Genomic DNA, 20,736 nt, shown 5'->3' on the forward strand with positions numbered 1-20,736 from the left:
ACTGTGACATATACTGATTTCCCAAGTCACCGGAGGTTGGCTCTCGAACTGGGGGAAGTCCAGCTACCCTTAAGACCCATGTGGAGATGCCAGTGGGTGCCCGCTTGGCAGCAGGCACTGTGGGTTCTATAGTCAGAAGTCACAGTGATTCAATAAAAATGTTTTATTTTACACATGCCAGTCATTGGTGCCTTTTTATAGGGATAGTTTTGCATAGCATACAATTTTACGTCATGCTAAGCTTGCTTTTGAGTTCAGATAGTTGAGGGAAAGTCATTTATTGGTGATGAGTATATAATGTGGTATATCCATTACAATGTACTGTATCACATGAAATTTTTACATGTGAACAATGCAGCAACCTATGGAAGACTGTATCATGTCTGTATCATGCTTGAGAAAAGTTACTGCTTCACCAAGTTGCTCTTGTGGCAGAAAAGTGCAGTTCTATCCTGGCATTTCTGGAGATTATCAGGCAGATGTATGGCTATGTGGCTGTCCACTTACTAGCTGCTTATTTATCAAACAATGGGGCTTCTGTGTCTGTCCCTTAATGGAACAAAAGCCAAGAAGAGTTTGAGTGGACTATCAGTGCCTCCTGAGACAGAATTAGCAGTTGAAATAAAACAAGTTAGAAAGAGGGCTAAAGCCTATAGATAGAGCTCCTAACTAGCCTGTGTGTGAATGCTTGCTGAACAGTATGGTGACAAAAGTTAGAGTTGATCCATTTGCTGGTTGTGATCATATTCTGAAGAAAGTGTTTAATATCCCAAAGCAATTTCTCAGCAGGCCAGTATGTAGAAAACCACTTGCTTGTTTCTGGATGTATAAATTGTCAAACTTAAATTACTTTTGTTCATCTTAGAACCAAAGTGTGGGATTCATTATTTGAGCAAAATCCCCATAACCCCAGTCCATTCATGAGAGAATATCAGACAGATCCCAGTTGAATGACGTTCTACGGAATGCATGGCTAGTACTGGTCAGAAAGCTTAAGAGCCTCAACAATGGGGAAAGTCAAGGGTGATCCCAAGGAAATGAGAAGTCTGAAGGATCCTTGGACCCGGGTAGGATTCTGGAATGGGAAAGGACTCCAGGGGAGAGCTGAGGAAATCTGAATAAAAGTTGGATTTCAGTTAGTCACAGTACATCCACTGTTAGTTCATTAACATGACAAATCCATCACCCCAATAGATGATAATAATAATAATAGCAGGAGCTCAGCGTGGGATTTGTGGAAACTGTCTACTACTGTGGCAGTTTCTGTGTGAATTCAATATTGTCCTGACACAAGAAGTTATGATAAAGAATGAGTTTTTGCCAAAATATTATTGCAGCCAAGCCTTCACGACGTTTGAAGAAGGCAAGGAGTCTTTCATTCTTTAGCATTTCCTTAGGAGACAATGAGGCTGGAGTGGTTGGGTTTATGACCTCCTATTTGTCTGTGTCTGTCCATCTATGTGTCTCACTGTAGTGTGGCCTAAGTTCAAGAAACAATATATACCCAACCTGGACTAGATTTCACATCTAGTTTTAGAAGCCTGTGGGATAGACCTACCATTTTCACTAATGGGAAAACGGAGCCTGGCAGGTCACCCACGTGACAAACTGCAGGAGTGCCCTGGGCATTTCTTGACTGCCTCCCTGATTTTCTTTGCTGAGGTATGTTGTGGGGGTGGGAAGATACAAACCGGCCAGAATAACAGGCTTCCAACTTGTGTCTGTGTTTTACAAAAAAAAACAAATATGCCTCAAAATTGAAATATGATTGTGGAATTCACTAAGTTGCCAAAAATAAAAAAAGTAGTATTTAACAGTCCTATGCATGATTCACTTCACTTTTCTCAATATAACTGCACAACAGCATCAAAACCAGGAGAGTGACATTTGATATTGATAGAATAGTGCAAATTAGATTGCCAAAGTTTTTACCACTTGTTGAACCTGTGTGTGTGTGTGTGTGTGAAGTTTTATCCCATGTTGTAGCAATCATCCTAGGCAGGCTATGGTTTGATCACAGGAACTCTCATGCTGTGCTTATCTATGTATCTGGGTTACATACACCCAGTCCTGACCTTTTGGCACCTACAAATCTTTTCAAATCTTTTCTCCATATCTATAGTTTTATGAAGTCCAGAATGTTTTTTTTTTAATCGTGAGTCTGTCTGTCTGTTTGTCTGTCTGTATGTCTGTCTGTCTGTCTCTCGTTCCTTTTGGTTTTTGCTGCTTGTCCTGGTGCTTGAACTCAGGGCCTGGGTACTTTCTCTGAGCTGCTGTTTTGCTCAAGGGTAGTGCTCTACCGCTTGAGCCAGAGCGCCATTTCTGGGTTTGTTTTTGGATAGTTAATTGGAGATAAGAATCTCATGGCCTTTCTCTCCCAGGCTGGCTTCAAACTGTGATCCTTCCATCTCAATCTCCTGAATAGCTAGGATTATAGGCAGAAGCCACCAGTGCCTGAAACAGGCTTTTTTTTTTCTTTCTTTTTCCTGCCAAGCACAGTGCTCTTGAACTCCATCCAGAGTGTGTGTATCAATAATGCATTTATTTTTGCTGATGATTCATTTTTAATGGTATGAGTACACTATAATTTTTAAGCCATCCCCTTCCCCCCCAGGGGCGTTTGCATGGCTTTCAGTGTTCTGCTGCAGTGAAAAGGATGTTAGGCATGTTGGGGGGGGTGTTTTTCTGGGGACATGCGTTTTCATTTCTCTGAGATAGATGCCCAGCAGTTCAATTCATATGGGAAGTGCATGGTGAGTTTTCTAGGAAACTGCCAAGCTCTGCTGGAGTGGTTTTGTTGAGTGTTCCCACTGCTGCTGTGCATATGATTCGATTTCTCTACGATCCTTCAGTGCCCGGTGCTGTCACTATCTATCTTTCTGTTCTAATATGTGATTTTCATTTTTATTTTTTCTTACTGGCTAGTGGTGTTAAACATCTTTTCATATTCCTCTTTGGTGAGATGTCTGTTTCCATCTTTTTCTCATGTCCTAATTGTTTTGAGACTTGTTTACATATTTTATATGTTAAGAACTTTGTCAGATTTTTATTTTATTAAAAAAATTTTATTGTTAAGGTGATGTACAGAGGGGTTGCAGTTATGTAAGTAAGGTAGTGAGTACATTTCTTTTCTTTTCTTTCTTTTTTTTTTTTTTTGGTCGGTGGTGGGGCTTGAACTCTGGGCCTGGGCGCTGTCCCTCAGCTCTTCAGCTCAAGGTGAATGCTCTGCCACTTGAGCTGCAGCACCACTTCCGGTTTTTTGGTGGTTTATTGGAGATAAGAGTTTCATGGACTTTCCTGCCAGGACTGGCTTTGAACTGCAATCCTCAGATCTCAGCCTCCTGAGTAGCTAGGATTACTGGTGTGACCCACTGGCGCCCGACTCTAGTGAGTACATTTTTACCTAACTTGTTACTCCCTCTCTGTGTCCCTCCCTCTCAATGCCCCCCCACCCAGTTGTACAGCTCATTTCCAACATATTGTCTTGTTAGTATCACTGTTGCATTGGTTCCCCATTGTCCTTTGTCTCGACATTCTGTTATTCCCCCTCCCTTCCCTAAATCAGATACATATACATATAATACCCAAGGTACCAAAAATCAAATGCAGTGACAACAGGAGATAAACCATAGGGGGAAAAACACAAAAGAAAAAAGAAATCACATAGTACATTAAAAACAAGAACAACAAAGAAAAACCTTTTGTGTCTTGGGGTTCATTTCACCTAGTATCATCTTATATGGGCATATGTACATAGCTATTGAGCTATTCTGCTTATCTGCTTTGTCACATTTTTTTTTTGGTTTGCAAATATTTGCTTCTTGTCTATCATGTGCTTGTTTTTTTAAAAAACTAAATTTGTAACACCTTACCCTTTCCTAGAGATTTTGTTCCATGAAGCAATGGCCTCTCCTTTTTAACCATTAGAGATCTATCTTTTAGATTTCACTATGAGATTTTTCTCAAGTTTAACACTTTTTTTTCCTCCAAAAGAAATGGTGTTTTTTTCCACCATTTCTGTACTTGGTTTACAGCAAAATTTGACAATCCCTCTGTAAATGTGAACATTCTCTCTCTCTCTCTCTCTCTCCTGTTCTGTTGATGATTATAGGATTGTTTGAACCATTTTGGCCATTTTTTAATGTTCATGGTCTCATTACTAAAACAATCAAATTCTATAATCATCTGTATTTTGTTTGTTGCCATTTTCATGTTGAAAGTGTCGCCAACCACTTTCTGAGTCTGCGCTTTGTAAGCGTTTGGAACTGAGGTCTTTTCAAAGTGTGCTGACTTCTGTCCTGACCCCGGAAGGACTGCAGCCTGTGTCCTCATGCTCTCTGTGATCAAGAGACATTGACCATAAGTGGGAAAGTGGAGCATTTGAGGTAAACCCTCACGTACCTCTCATGCCTGCTGTGTGCTAGCTCGTGAGTGCTGGCTCAGCCTCTGCCAGCAGGACTCCGGAAGGACATGTCGTCTTCCTGCCACAGGAGTTTGATTGCCTTCATCCCCATGCTGACCCTGTGCAGAGTGAGTGGCCAGTGAACAGGGAGGGTCACATTGTCCTGTCATTTGCCTAACAGCCGCAAGGACTGACTATAGTCTTCGGTTTCCTACTGCAGTGCTGTTTTATCCTTCTTTTTCACAAAAGGGACACAGAAGGCCAGCTAGTGCTCTAGCATGAGCCACATGGCCTACTTCTGGCCTTTGCTCATTAATTGGAGATGAGTCTCATGGACTTTTCTGCCTGGCTTTGAACCACAGTCCTCAGATCTCACTCTCCTGAGTAGCTAGGATTATACAAGTGTGAGTCACCAGCTCCAGTCTGTAACATCACTATAAACATTTTTAAAAAAGATAATTAATTGTAATTTATTTTAATCATTTAATCATTAATTTATATTTAATTTAATTTAATTATTTTTAAAGAAATGAATGCTTATGTAAAGAAGAAATAATAGAATTTTCAAGCAATAGGAATTTTTATAACTCAGAATTGAAATACATACTAAGGGGGAAAAAAGCATGCTTTTCTGAACTTAGTGTAATTGGGTACATAGAAAATTTTCTAGTTATATTTTTACCTTCCTTTTTAGACCACCTGATAATCATCTCCAGTTTCTGAGTAGCGAATTTATTATGGGCTTTGCTCCGAATTTGTTCTGTTGTAAATCAGCCTTTGGTGACTGGAAACCCAGAGCGAGGGTGAAAAGTTTTTTGTTTTTTTTCTCTTCTACTCCCAGATAAAGCATATGAAAATCTGTTTCTCGCTGCAGTAGAAGGAACAATAGACAGCATTTGTAAAATATGATCCGTGTGCAGGTTGCTAGGTTACTACATTATGCATCTTTTTCTTTAAATATGCAAGCCTTTAAAATGAAACAGCACTGAGAGAGATAAGAAATACGCAGAGGAAAGAAACAGTATGAGGAAGTGATAGTATCATTACAGTGATGGATGTGGTAATAAGTGTATTAGATTACAAGAAGAGAAAGATAGTTGAATGCTAGCCAAGAAAGGAATCTCGATAGCCACAAACTATAATGTGGTGAAGCACTTTTGTTATCCTATAATTGTAACTTTCATTTTCCCTCTTCACTGTCTTCACAGTGTGCGTTTTAGTGTTGATCTTGAAATTTTCTTACATTGAACCTAGCAATTTTCCTCAAATGACAAAATCATGCGATCTGTTTGTTTCTGTTGTGTATTTTGACTTATTTGGTTATATAAATTCTCAGCTGCTTTGTCACTTATTTATCTTTACTCATCTATCAATATCTAAGGATGCTTCTGGATTCTAATAACCAAACTGTGAGACTCATAATGCTCTATAACGATGTTCGCATATGTTCTGTAGAGTGTGATGCAAAGGACTATGAAAAACACCTGCAGCTGTTTTCCCGCCGGGGTCTCTCCGGAGACCATCTGCTTCCCCTCCCCTGGGTCCACGAGCCCTCTTCTGGTGTCCATTCTCCCCGTGCTGCCACCACAGAGACCTTCTCCCTTCCTGGATCACCAGACTCTTTCCTGCCTCTGTGCCTTGGCACACACTGCACAACCTGCCACACATTCCCCCCCAGGTCTTTGCACAGCTGGTCCCTACTTCTCAGCCTCCTTCCCGAAGCCCCACTCCGGGTGCACAGTGTAACACACAGCTCCCGGTTCCTGTCTTCCAGTGACCCTGGCTTACCTTTAACTGTCCTCATGTGTTTCCTTCATTGTACCATAAAACTCTGTGAGGGTGGGACAAGGCGGGCAATTGACAGTGATTGAAGCCCAGCTCACATGGCTCATGCCTGTAATCCTAGCTACTCAGGAGGCTGAGATCTGAGGATCACAGTTCAAAGCCAGCCCTCGGAGGAAGCGTCCGTGAGACTCACCTCTAACCAGCAAAAACCCAAAGTTGCTTCAAGTAGTAATATCAGCTTTGAGTGAAAAAGCCATAGGACAACACCCAGGCCCTGAGTGCAAGCCCCAGTACTGGCACACAAAACAAAACAAGTGAACAACAACAAAACAGTGATTGAAAAAAAAAAAAAGAACATAGCTTAAAAAAAATTAACTAGCCTTCCTGCAGAAGGGCTTTTGAGCAGTGGTTGCAAGGTAAGCCGTCTGAAGGTAGCAGGATATAGAACAATGAAAGGAGAGAGACTTGCATGAAGGAAGTGGCTTGTCTTTAAGAAAAAAATCTTTTAAGCTTTTGGAGGAAGGCAGACATACTCTTGTCCACACGGGGCTTTGGGAGAAAAAGGAAATAAGGAGCTTTGGGGCGTCAGGAAAGCCTTTTAAACACCTGGTCACAGTGGCAATGCTGTGGTTTCTGGTGGGTGAGTGAGAGGTGTCTAGAAATTGCTAAGGATTAAGAATCTGTGCGCCTCATTCCTTTCTTGCTGATTTGGAGGAACTGTTTAGTGCCTAAGCTCATTCATGGGCCGAGGTGAAACAGAACATAAGTACAACTGAAACTGTTTACCGCTTTGTTTGTGGGTGCATATTATAGCAGGTATTTTTTACATTGGAAAGCTGTTTCTATGACTCTTTGCAGTGTTTTGCATACCTAAAATGAGATATCACCTTGAGCATTTCTTTAAAATTTGGAAACTCATTCTTTTAATTTCCTTGCACATTAAGAGTTATCTACAAAAACTACAGTATAGAAAAATACCTGTTGAAGCTGGGCACTAGCCTCTCATACTCACACCTGTAATCCTAGCTAAGGATTGAGGAGGCTAAGATCAGAGGATGGTAGTTTGAAGCCAGCCCAGGCAAGAAAGCCTGTGAGATTCTTATCTCCAATTAACCATCAACAAGCCAGAAGTGTCAGTGTGGCTCAAGTGCAAAAGTGCTAGACTTGAGCAGAAAAGTGTTTTACCTCCCTCCCACGTAAACACCATGATAGACCAGTCGAAATGTTTGTGTCTTTTAAGAACTCTATGAGCACCTTGGAAGCATTTGCTGTTTAACTGCTGACAGTTTAGCTTCTGATGAGTCTTTTGCTCACTGTACACCTGTTTTTCTTCTGCCTGGACTTAAAGCACATCACCCACTGGAACTGAAACATGCAAACTGAACCCTTCTGAGATGACTGAGTCCACTTTGCTTTGAAACTATAGTACAATGACTGGTTTCGCTGTTTTGGCTGAATTTTGTTGCAATTATTCAGTCAGCAAATAATTCCTTTGTTTTGCACAAAGGAAGACGTATATTTAGTCTTGAAACGAGATCATGTTGTTATCGTCACAGAAAAGGAAATAGTTTTTTTTCCCCTCCAGAATACTAGCCCTTACAGCTTTTCTGTATTGATAGAGGAAGGATGGTTGCCATGGTGACCTGAGGGGTTGTGGGGGGGGCAGCACAGGATTGGCCAAGGCCTTCCCCACATCCAGCAACCTACCCCATTCCCAGACCCCCTCTGCAAAGCACTTCCTTCCGTGTGAATGTATCTGAAGTAATGAAACCAAAGTTTTATTTTTCCAGCCTTAAGTTTGTTTTCCACTCTTACAGACTGCAAACAAAAGCAAAGTATTTATAATAAGGACAGTTTTGTGATTTTCTTTAGGAATGATGTTAAATGTGGTCATTTTTCCCTGAGTACATTCTCCAGCACACATTCATATAAGCTATTGAGCCAATTGGACAAGATGTAATGTGTTAATCAATGTATTTGTCAATACTGGAAATTTTCAGAACTTCAGTATACTTTAAACAACTTTATTAAACAACTTTATTAAACTTTATTTTGATGCTGGCCCTGGGGCTTGAACTCAGGGCCTAGGTGCTGTCCCTTAGTGTTTTCACTCCAGGGTGTCTTTACCACTTGAGCCATACTTCTACTCCTGCTACTTTGGTGATTAATTGAAGTTAAGAATCTATGAACTTTGCTTCCTGCGCTGGTTTTGAACTCAGATCTCAGCCTAGTGAGCAGCCACCAGTACCCAGCGAGTATAAATTTTTAAGTAGCAAAAACTCAGGGCTTATAAAAATCTACTCCAGCTGTGTTAGATGGAACAAAGAACTTCATACCCATCTCCATCTATACCCATATATCTCGTATCATAGCAATGCGAGTTTGCTGTCAGTAGTCCTGAGTCTGAACTTGCTCAAGGCACAGACTGATGTGTGAACAGTGCATTGGCTGGGCCAAGACGTACATTAGCTCTGCAGCTGTGTTTAATGGTTATCAGTTTGGCCCGTGCTCTGATTGTTTTGGAGGGAGAAGAGGCACTCCAGATCCCCTTTGGCAGCTCTGCAGTAACTGAAGTACCTACTGCTGAAGTGAATCATATGAACTTAATTAGATTTGCTGCATAATTAGCATTGGAGGAAACCTAAGGAAAATCCTTGTGGCGTGGTGATTTGTTAGGTCAAATACAAGCATGCTTGTTGAGGAGGGGGCTGGGAATTGAAAATGATGAAATTCAAATGTATGATAAATCTTGATGTGTGTGCACGTGCGTGCATGTGTGTGCGAGCACATGCATGTGTTGTGTGTGTCTGTGTGTGTGTCTGTGTGCATGCATGTGGGCATGCGCCCCAGTACTAGGGTTTGAACTCAGACCCTAGGCACTGTCCATTAGCTTTTTTGCTCCAGGTTGATGCTCTACTACTTGAGCTACAGCTCCATTTCTGGCTTTTGGGTGGTTTATTGGAGATAAGAGTCCCCCAGACTTTCCTGCCAGGCTGAATTCAAACTATAGTCCTCAAGTCTCAGCCTCCTGTGCAGTTAGGATTACCGGTGTGCACCTGTGGTGCTCTTTGGTACACGTAGAATTTTTAATAACCTTTTTTTAAAGTTATACTTTCCCAGAGCAGATTGAAGTGCTTGTCCCAGACACCTGGGGCTCCTTTGCTTCCATGGATGGAGATTGGGCCTTCTGTGTGTGGCCAGACCCACTCGACAACACTTCCACCTCCAAGGAAGGTGCACAGCTCCTTAGTAAATGCTGCGCCTGCCGGGGGCTGTGCCCATAGCCACTAACTGAAGCCTGTGTAAGAACGACAGAATAAGACCCTGGGCTGTGGCTTTATTTCCATTTTAATTTGAGATTGCTTTAATTGCAATAGCTTTCTTGGTTGTCATTTAAATTGCAAAATAGGGAATTTAATTTTATTCTTGAGATACTTATTTAATTAAACAAAATTTTGTCATATAGTATTAGAGTCCTACAAAATGAGTTATCCTTAAAAATATCTATAAAATGTTTACTGTGAGGAGTGTATTAAATTTAATATTCCAGTTGAAGTTAAAACTAAGTGTAAGATTTCAAAATGATGTCTACTTAATATATTTCTCTAGTCTTATCAAAAAACTGTACCTACGTGCATACATTCATCTAGATTCATCACAGATAAGGAAATAAATTACAAAGTTGAATATCATAATGAAGTACATCATTGATTATTTTTAAAAAATTGTAAGCTGGCACTGGTGGCTCATGCCTGTAATCCTAGCTCCTCAGGAAGCTGAGATATGAGGATTGGGGTTTAAAGCCAGCCATAAGGCTCTCATCTCCAATTAACCACCCAAAAACTCCAATTGTAGAGCACTAGGCTTGAGCAAAAAAGCTAAGGGACAGCACCCAGACCCTTAGTTCAAGCCCAAGTACTGGCACACATACACATATGCATACACAATGCACAAACACATACAACTTACAGTTTCAACTTACAGCTTACCGTAAGTCGAACATCTAAGTTTTCCTGAGAATTGAAAGTCAGCTTTTGAGTTCAAGTGGGCTCAGAGGACCTCCACTTAAGTGAGCTGCTGAGAATTCATTAGAAGCAAATTTCCATGTGAGGGGCATCATCCCAGAAATTGCTCTCCCTCCCTCTGTAAATCCAAGCTGAATGTGCTGCGATTCTAATGAAAGAGACCCATGTCTTCCCCACCGCAGGAGCTACCAAAGTGCCAGACTTGTTATAAACATTTAGAACTCTTGACCCGATTTGAGATCAACAAGATGGTGGTAACCATTTTTCCTCCACAGGCACAACTGGCACGCTAACTTCTGTAAAAACAGAGTCCCCAACACTTACATCTCAATAAAGACTTTGCAGTGCACCTGGGATTAACCAGGAATGCTGCTACAAATACCTGTCCACTGCGTGTGCCTTGTTCCAGGTCACCTTGTCACCTCTCCCAGCCTCGATCCCTCCGCTGCCCCTACCACACAGAAGTGTTGAAATGATTAACTGAGATGATAGAAAAGTTATATGTGCTTCTTATTAAATTCTGTTATCTGGTTACTAGTTAATCTTGCTTTTGGTTCTTTGTATCTGTGCGGATACTTCTTTTCAACCCAGATGCCTTTGGATAATTCTATGAATATTTCTCTTTCTCCATGCTGTGTATAATGTGATACATTGGTTTTCTTGAGTGTGTCCTGGGTGCTTGATACATGAATTCCTTTGGACCTGTGACACATAGATAAATCTCTACAATTTTCACAGTTGAATCAATCCTGTGAGACTTTCACTAGAACCTGCCTGCATTTGGGTGGTTCAGATCAAGTAAGTACATAAGACAATCCTAAGAAAATAAATGCTGCGGTCCATCTAAGTAAACTATGTGATTATTACCTTTGTACACCAGCTGAAAATTTAGTTCATCTGAAATTATTAACTGGAAGTGCCTCTAGACGTTTCTAATTTTATATTTTTACACTTATAACAGTAAAGGTATCCACAGTAAGATCCCAGTCCCTAACTAGCCCTTTGTTAAGGAGTCTCTGGTTTTACCACATTTATTAGACATTTTCTCCACGGAACCAGCAAACAGACTGTGAAAATGTTTACAGAGCTGCGTCTATCTTATCAGCACCGCATCTCCCCAATTAGAATTTAAAAATGAAGCTGGCATTTTTCCCTCCTAATTCTGAAATATTTCCTGATTCTTAAAATTCCAGCATGAACATGTATATATACAAATCCTGAAGACTTGCAAACCAAAAACTCCTTCTGAAGAAGTACCAACCCTTTTAAAGGCAAAAATCACAGATTGTATATAAAGATAGTAAAGAAGAAAATATATGAGACTTCCCCACCTTGGCCAAGGCCTGTTTGTTTGTTTCCTTCTTAATCGTTAAGTAGTTGTAAATAATGAGAACTTTTACAAGCTTTTTTACTTGGATCAGTTATTTCTACCACAGATTTGTTTGCTTTGTTAATTTGTTCTATTATTAAACTTCAAGGATAAATTTACTAATGGTGTTAGTCGACAGTAATGGGGGTCAAGGTTTTAGCTACATTTCCATAATAATTCATGATAACATCTAACGTTTATGTTTGCTGTATTATGTTAGTGGATTGCAGTCATTAGCGATCAGAGTTAAGCTCATGAAAACGAACTTGATTAATTCATTCAACAAAGTCAAACTTTAAAGGTCGTGGCTGTGACACTCAGAACACTGGCATAGCCCTTAACATTACATAAACAGAAGAAAGCAGAGCCTCCCTCCCCCTTTGTATGTTCAGTGAGCTCTTTTTGACATTCTTTGAAACATAAACAGCAATGCAAAAAATTGAACATGTTTTAAACTGAAGGAAAAAAATGTTGTTAAGGAAAAATAAAACCACCGTTAATATTTCATCAAGAGTATGATTTATCAGATAGCAAATATCTTAGTCATCTTTGAAAATTTTTTTAAATTGTTTTGACTTTTCCCATGCTTTGTCAAGAGACATAGCAAGTGAGACATCACTCTCTTAGTAGTTTCAGTTTGTAATTTGGCTAGAAACTCTAAAGCAGGTCGCCAAGGTGAGAGGATGACAAATCTTCAGGACAGTCCTCTTCACATAGTTTCAGCCCTGCACACATCTGAACTCCGTGAATTTCCTGTTAGAGACAAAGGAATCATCAGGTCGCCTCCGGCAGGAATGATCGCTGCCTTCTGTTTGGTGGTGCGACATGAAAAGATATTTGTAAAAACAAGCAGAAAAACAGTTTGCTTGGTAGGATCATCCCACATCACTTTGCAGGAGTATTGTAAATATCCTGCTGCCAAGGAAACCAGAAATCCTACCTTACGGAGGGCAGCTTGCTCCAGAGGTGAGCTGTGGCCGGACGGCCCTTATGTTTGTAGTTAGGACTCTGCATCTCAGGCGATCCCCCTTTCAAGTCCTCGCCTTCGTCTATAGGAAGAATTTCCACTATAAAAATTGAGAAGCTTCGGCGGCTCTGGAAATTTGAGAGCATTGCCTACTTTCTCCCCCTTTCTTGAATAGAAAGGATTTTCCCCATCACATCGTAGCTCCCAACATTTTTAATATGTGAACCCTTAAGCATTGGGCATCTCAAGAATTGAAACTGTATACTTTCCACTTTTACAGCCCCCAGACATCTAAATAAACGGAGTGTGTTGCAGCAAGAGTTACTGAGCTGCGTTTTCCATTCCTGCAGCTGCTTCTGTTCTTCAGGTGAAAGCCGTGTGCTCAGGACAGTATGTGGGAAAAATTTAAAAGCAGACGTGAAGCTTGACAGGTTTAACCTTAGAAACCAAAATGGTTTAGAAGCATTGCTTGGCTTCACGTGCCTGATTGCTAACTTAAGATTTATGGAAATGGAAGTGAGTTAAATAGTTTAAAACATTTAAGTGTGACTCCTGAGATTCATAGAGGTTTTTTTTTTCAAGCAATTTTAGATAAAGTTCTAAATGACAAGAATAAGTTTTACTTCTTCACTTTTTATTCTCTTCTTTTTAAAACAGCAAAATTAGGAAAACTAGTTTTGAGGAGCAACTGCGAGCTCTGTAACTATTAACAATGATTTCTAGATTAACAAGTCGATTATTAACTTAATGTTAGGTTTCTATTTAAACATTTCTGCTACTCTCATTGCAACAGGCAATGTATGTGTATCAATTCATAGACAGCTTTATGTGAACACATATACCGAGTCAGAACAGTCTGTGAAGCAAGTTTATGCATATTTTAATAATATTGTCCAACTTTGTTTTAGAGTAGTTAGATTGTGTCCAGAGAACCCGTTTAGGGCAGAAATAATGTTTTTTTTTCTAACTTCAGAAAATAAGCTTTCATTTTAAAAATGGAAACTGAATTTAAGTGAAAAATCCAATTTTGGATTCAGTTCCATTCTCTAGCTAGCCGAAAGAAATCTTAGGAAAGAATCATACAGAATCAATAGTGATTTGCATTTAAAGAAAGAGAAATGGAACTTAGAAAAAGTCAGTAGACACTGAAGTACTTTGGTCAAGGTAAGCAGTAGAGATGACACATTTTTATTTAGTCAAGATTATAATTTTATACCTAGAAGCTTTGCTAAAATAGTTTGGCTTTTACAATAATGTTTCAGGTTTTATACAAGTCTGGCTAGAATCGTATTATTCATGTATTTTTTTATTTACTTACTGGTTCAACAATGTTTTGGTTATTTTTCTTTCATTTTAGTGCTGATACTGGGGTTTGAACTCTGAGCCTTGAGGTCTTACTTGGCCTTTTCATTCAAAGCCAGCGAGTACTTTACCATGTTACCCACAACTCCACTTTCTCAGCTGTGTTTAAAAATCATCAGACCTTTATCAAAAACATTTGTGGTTTACTTTTCATATGTTATATTAGAAAATTAAACATAAATAACTATCATTTAGGGACATTATCCTAATGATTTGACAACAAGTTATTGATTCTGGATTTTATCTTTTGAAACCTTAATTTTATAATTAAATTTATAGGTATGCATATATGTAGAGAATGGGATACACATATGTTTAAGCCATTAACTCAAATGAACATAATATGGTACACTGGTAACATTGTATTTATGTAATTTAGTAATGAAATTAATTTGGAGCTGCTGGCATTTTGCCTCTTCAGGTCTATGACTCATTTACTGAGAAAGTGTGATTCAAGACACCAGAGTTGCTTTTTTTTTCATCTGTTGAAATTCGTGTTTTAACAACGGGCAAGTTTTCATGGCAGATTTAAAACAAATATTCTGTGATAATATTTGGAAGCTGAGTGACATGGAACCTTACATAATGGGGAATAAACATATGCCTCTAAGTTCATTGCCTATTAACCATCAAAAGCATGTCATTTCGGACTACTAGCTTAGTTCTTACATTTTTAGAAGTTAACTCTTGCACAGCTAGAAATAAAATCTCTGTAGTTTGATTAATTTAATAATTGATGAAGACTAAGTGATGATAGGATTTAGTTTTAAGGTTTAGCATATTTACTCATCACATACTTAACATTTTCTTCCAAGAGGTGGGGGAGAGAAGCACTAATTCTATGGCTGTACAGTGGTTACTACATGATTTATTTTACTCCGTTCCCTGAAAGAGCATATACTCTCATTAGTTAAATTGTCACAGGGGTATCATGATTACTTGACATCAGAGCTAGCCCTTTTTATTTGCAAAGTGACCTAAAAATTAATTTCATGAGTTTTTACTTTGAAATGAACTTGTGGCAGGATAGTTCTCTTTACAGAAACACAAAATCCTGAGGCAGCATAAGCCTGTGTTGATTTGTGTTTCTCATGGCAGCTTTCTTCCTTTTCCTACCATCCCATTAGTGCTTAAAAAACTAGCTAGTCGGGTGCTGGTTGCTCACACCTGTAATCCTAGCTACTCAGGAGGCTGAGATCTGAGGATCGCGGCTCAAAGCAGCCCAGGCAGGAAAGTCCATGAGACTCTTATCTCCAATAAACCACAAGAAAACCAGAAGTGGCCTTGTGGCTTCAGCCTTGAGCTGAAGAGCTGAGGGATAGCGTCCAAGCCCAGAGTTCAAGCCCAATGACCAACAAAACAAAAACAAAAACAACTAGCTAGTAACTTTGTTCAGAAAAAAAGGAAGGAATTTTATCAGCCTGTGTCATCTATAAGAAAAGAGAGCATGTCTAGGCTAGGAAAGATCTGTAATTTTCTTCTCTTATTTTGAACTTTTCTTCCCAGCTTTTCCAACTCTAGATGGTCGATAGTCTTGCATAGTGGGCTTTAGCCAACTTTCTGTCATTAGAAGAACTAAGTAAAAACTGTTCCAAAATGGTTCTTAGAAAGAAACACGAGCCTGGGATTGCATTAAAACTAAAAAACAAACAAAAAGAAAACAAACTACTTTAAAAATATAACATGGTCGTGTGTGGTCTTTATTCTTGACTCTAGTTTTCAAAGCTTGTGTACCTTGATTGTATCCTTTTACCTATTGGACTCTGTTACTCATAACTTTTCTCTAGCTGCCTTGTCCGTTTTATGTAGTATTATGGCATGGAAAGTATGTTTTCTCTGTGTGTGTGTATGTGTGTGTTAGTGTGTTAACTATTTCTAAAGCTCCTGATTTTATTGCAGCACCAGGAACTAGTAATTAGTGCCCAAGTTCCTCAATTTCCACTAGGGGGCAGCACTGGACTCTGTGGTCTAAGAGTTTCTGTCTGTCCTTCCATCCTGTCTTTCCTTTCAGGTGGTACATATTATATATATATACATGTTTATGTATATATATATATATATATATATACATATACATATATATACTCATATATATATATACACATATGCTTTCTTACGCATATACTTTTTAAGGCTTAATAAATGTTCAGTAAGTTCAGGCACAGTGTTACATGGGATATTGCTTCTCAGGCTCTACTATTTTGCTTACCTGAGTCTTGTCTTCAATGACTGCATTCCTGGTCCACAAATTCAAATGCCCTGTATTGTATTAGAAGTAAAGGATGCCTTTAACTTGGTAAATCTCTATCTGAAAAACAAAACAAAACAAAAAAACTTAGTGACATGTGACATGTCAGGTACAAGACCATGTAGTATTTTTCTCATGGTAACAAAATCTAAAGAGGCAAATAAACAAGATAATACAGTTATAAAACAATAGGAAAAAATCAGTAATACAGAATTTTAAAATCCTTCTCTCCCTTTCCCTCTCTCCCTCTCCCTCTCCCTCTCCTTCTTCCTCTCTCCCCCTCCCCCTTTCTTTTTTTTTTCTTTCACTGTTGTGAATAGAGGCTTGGAGTGGTTAAATCCTAGGATAAAAATGTCCTTCAGATAGAATTCCAAGTTCTGTGCTGCGCCTATTACATTGTACGTTGTTGCCGTAACGACAGATTTGTTAAGGGTGACTGAAGGTACTGTGCGGAATGTCTGAGGCAGGGATTTTCTCCGTGGTAGAACCCCTGTGGCACAGTGACAGGTAAATGAGTGGCTGATGGGTGGACTTGATGTTTTGGTGTTTGGGTTTTGAGTTTAAGAATTGACAGGCATGGAGTGATTGACTAAATGCACAGCACATTGGACATGTATTACTGTCCTAGCCTGCTCTCGGTTACTGTCATAAAAGAGATGGGGTGGTTGGTGAGGAATGGGTGTTTATGTGGCCCTTGGTTCTGGTGGCTGGGTCATTCAGTTTCTTTAGGGCAATACTTTTTGGCATTTGGTGAAGGCTCATGGCTATATCAGAGCCTCACATCAACACTGAGCAAGGGTCACTGCTTCTCCTTACAAAGCCAGCACTGCTGGGGAGGGGGCATGACTCTGTAACCCTCATCACCTCCCCAAAGTGTGTCTGCCAAATACTCCTGTGTAAGAATGAAGGAGCTGTTTCCAGCACAGGAGCACTGGGGGATGCATTCAACTTATGTAGGAGTAAAGGCACTATACTTACTTTTCACCTCAATAATACTTTATTTCTCCTAAACACTGATGGATCAAAATCTCTTAATTTGTATTTATTCTCTCTTACCTGCTTTAAAAAACAAAACAAAACTTGGGGCTGGGAAGGTGGCTCAGTGGTAGAGCGCATGCCTTGCATGCATGAGGCCCTGGGTTCGATTCCTCAGCACCACATAAGCAAAAAGTAAAAAGCCGGAAGTGGTGCTGTGGCTCAAGTGGTAGAGCGCTAGCCTTGAGCTGAAGAGCTGAGGGACAGCACCCAGGCCCAGAGTTTAGGCCCCATGACCGGACCCCAAAAAAATATAAAAAAAAACTTGAAGACTCTCTGTGCCGTCTAATTTTGGTATTATATTTTGTTTTCAAAAGCAAAAAGATAAATTTGTAATTTGTTATGGAAAAAAGCCAAATGAAGATATGTATTTTGCCTGTGTCCGTGATTGCAATGATTTGGAATTATTTCACATTGCTTGCTTCCTGTTCTGGCTATAATACATATAACCACCCAGATGGCTAATATATAAACAATTTGAGTTATGCTCACGTAAATTGTGTAGGATAGCTCCCAGTACTCAGGGTCATCTGGGTTTTGCTTCGTATGTTCCCATCTTATATCAATTTGCTATTAGTTTCTGTGTGTGTGTGTGTGTGTGTGTGTGTGTACTAGAGAACTTAGAGCCTCTCACTCTTGTTTTTTTTCTTTTTGGTTGAGACTGGCACTCTTTCCCTTGAGCCACAGCTCCTCCACTTGTGTGTCTTTTTGCCAATTAAACAGAGATGAAGCAGCCTCAAGGACTTTTCTGTGTGGGCTGGCTTTGACTGATGAGCCTCAGAGCCGAACCTCCTGACAGCCAGGATTACAGGTGTGAGCACCTTTGCTCAGCTTTGTTCCCAGTGTCTTTCCCTGACACAGCCTCTACCTTCCTTGGTATTACTTAGTCTTTCAAAGTTCTCTGTAGACTCTTGATCATCTTGGCTTGTCTTCTATTTGGCCATTTAAATTTTTTTCCTAATTTATTTCCTCCTTGTTTTTGCTATTCTCAAAATGAATACCCCAGAATTTGCAGGAAAGAACTGAGGACTGTTGCACTGTGGGCGAGCTCCTCCGACAGAGGTCCTGATCGCCCATCTTACTATTCACTTATTTAGGGGAAAAAATTCTCAGAGTTTCATAATGGTGCATTCAGAAGGAAATTCAAATGTCACTTCTGGAGTTACACCTTTTGGAAGGAATATAGTTTATTTTAGGGACCAGATTATGTGAAAATACATATTGCACTGCAACATAACATACATAGTCATTACAGTGGTTTGGAGGGTTTGCTTTTGATCATTCTCACTACCTCCTGGCTGAAACTTTGAACCCCAAATCATGGGAAGAATGATTCTCTTGACTCCTGTCTGGCTGGGACTCTTGGTCACAGCTTCCATTGTCACATGAATGGTGCTGATCACACACCAGCTCTCTAGAGAGAAAGGCCCAGTGTAAGCACTGCCTACCTTTGGCTCATGCCCTAGACTCTACATGCATCCTCCAAACCCTTATTTAATTCCTATGCACTTACTGTTTCTGAATCAAGACAAATCATCAAACATAATTTTAAAAATACGAGTGTCCTTAGGCGACCAGTGGAACACATGATTGTGATTAATCTGGATTGGGTACAAAATCTAGTTACAGTGTCATGTGGTTATACAGGAGAGAACAATATTTGTTAAGGATTCAATTTGGGCCCAAATATGTAAATCTTTCAACGAGATTTGAGCATTTCTTTGTGTGTGTGTGTGCACGCCACGCATGTGTGTGTGTATGTGCGTGCGTGTAGCTTCTGTATGGAAAAACCAAGCCTGAACAAGGGTGACCAATTTTCATGGTTGCTCAAAGAAAATCACACATAACACTATTGCATGGAAATAAATTCAGTGGGAAGGAACTTGGTAGCTGCTTAGTTTTTCCAGTTGCTTTAAAAGAAGTTTTAACTGAACTCAAAGGAAGAAGTAACTAATGGCTCTTTTAATATGCTTTAGCTAGCAAAGAGTTAGAATTTCAACCTGTATCAGCTGGTATATCTTTATAAAATTGAAAAACCCATTCATGGTCTCCTTGCTGTGCTTTTGAATTCCTTTATGACTTTTACAATATGTTTTATATGTTTATAGGAATATTTTATAGTCATTTGATTCCATATAATTTACAATAATTGTTTCTGAATTAAGGAACCTTACTTATCAAATCACAGTAACATAAACTAGAACTTCACAAAAGGAAGTGATTCTTCAGCTGAGCACTTGGTGGTTTGTGACTGTAATCCTAGCTATATCAGAATCTACAATCTGAGGATTATGGTTCGAAACCAGCCCAGGGAAGACAAGTCTGAGATACTCTTATCTTGAATTAACCAACAATAAGCCATAACTGGAGGTGTATGACTCATGTGGCAGAAGTGCCAGCCTTGAGCAAAAAAGCGAAGTGAGAACGAATGGCCCTGAGTTCAAGCCCCAATACAGACACACACACACCACAAGTCAGTTTTTCACTTTTTTATTTCATTTCAGTTTGATTTTCCTGTCTCATAAAACCTGAATTAATGAATATGTACAGTACAAAGGGAATCTTTTCCCAACTTTGGATTCCCAGCTGCAAAGGGGAAGCCGCTGTTGGAGGTCAGACGCCACTGCAGGCAGGTGTTGTGTGGCGGGGAACTCACAGATGCCTTACAGATGCCTTCCTGCCGGAGAGGCCCTCACATTCTTGAGGGGTTAGCAGCATTGTCAGCAGACAGAAACTCAGCCCAGTGATTTTAGTCATGGTGCTAAGTGGAGTGGTTGCAATACACACACACACATGCGCGTGCGCGCGCTTGCGCACACACACACACACACACACACACACACACACACACACCAGACTGTTTTGTGGCAGGCCAGCCTTCCAAGTTACTAGTTTGAAAGAAGAGTGGTTTTATACCAGGTACAAAATTAAAAGCAGTTAGCAAACTATTTTTGCCTTTGAGTCTTCTGTATTTTGCAGTGTCCATAGATAATTTGTTTACAAAGAGCAATATGCTTAAGAAATCGATCATTTCAGGCTCTAAAAATTACAGGTTACAGTGAGCAAACAATCCACCCAATCTGTCATCTCGTTTTAGTGAGAAGTGGAATGTCTTAGGTCACTCTTGAAGTTGTGTGCATTATAAACTTCTAGTGTTGCTGGTAGAGATGTTGGGTTGCTGGAAAATGCAGTTCTTATTTGGTGACTGATGCTGTACATCACAGCAGGTAATGAGTGAAGGGGAGTCTGGGAATGTTCAGTTTGTGTCCTTGGGTGCTAGATGGTCTCGTGGGCATTTATTATACTTGTTATTGGGAAAAAAAATCACACTGGGATTGGAGATTGAGTGTGAGGTTTCAGGATTTCTTCAGGTAGAAATGTCTGCTCAAATGATTTAAAAAATAGTACAAGATATAAGAAAACTTAAGTCTTCTCAAATCCTTTGTGAAACAAGCCGTGTATTAATATGTAAATTAAAACCTGGGGTTTTAATTTAACATTTTCCTTTGACTAGTTTAAATACACATCTATCCATTGATTGAT

The 20,736-nt window shown here is 39.7% G+C and overlaps 1 protein-coding gene across 1 annotated transcript in view; it reads left to right on the forward strand.

Annotated features, from left to right (window-relative positions):
* The window catches only part of Bckdhb (branched chain keto acid dehydrogenase E1, beta polypeptide), a 168,314-nt gene that overhangs the window by 145,011 nt on the left and 2,567 nt on the right, over positions 1-20,736 (forward strand). The gene's annotated exons all lie outside the window — the stretch shown is intronic.

The sequence above is a fragment of the Dipodomys ordii genome, unplaced genomic scaffold, assembly GCF_000151885.1.
Source record: "Dipodomys ordii isolate 6190 unplaced genomic scaffold, Dord_2.0 Scaffold152, whole genome shotgun sequence".
NCBI classification, from domain to species: Eukaryota; Metazoa; Chordata; class Mammalia; order Rodentia; family Heteromyidae; genus Dipodomys; species Dipodomys ordii.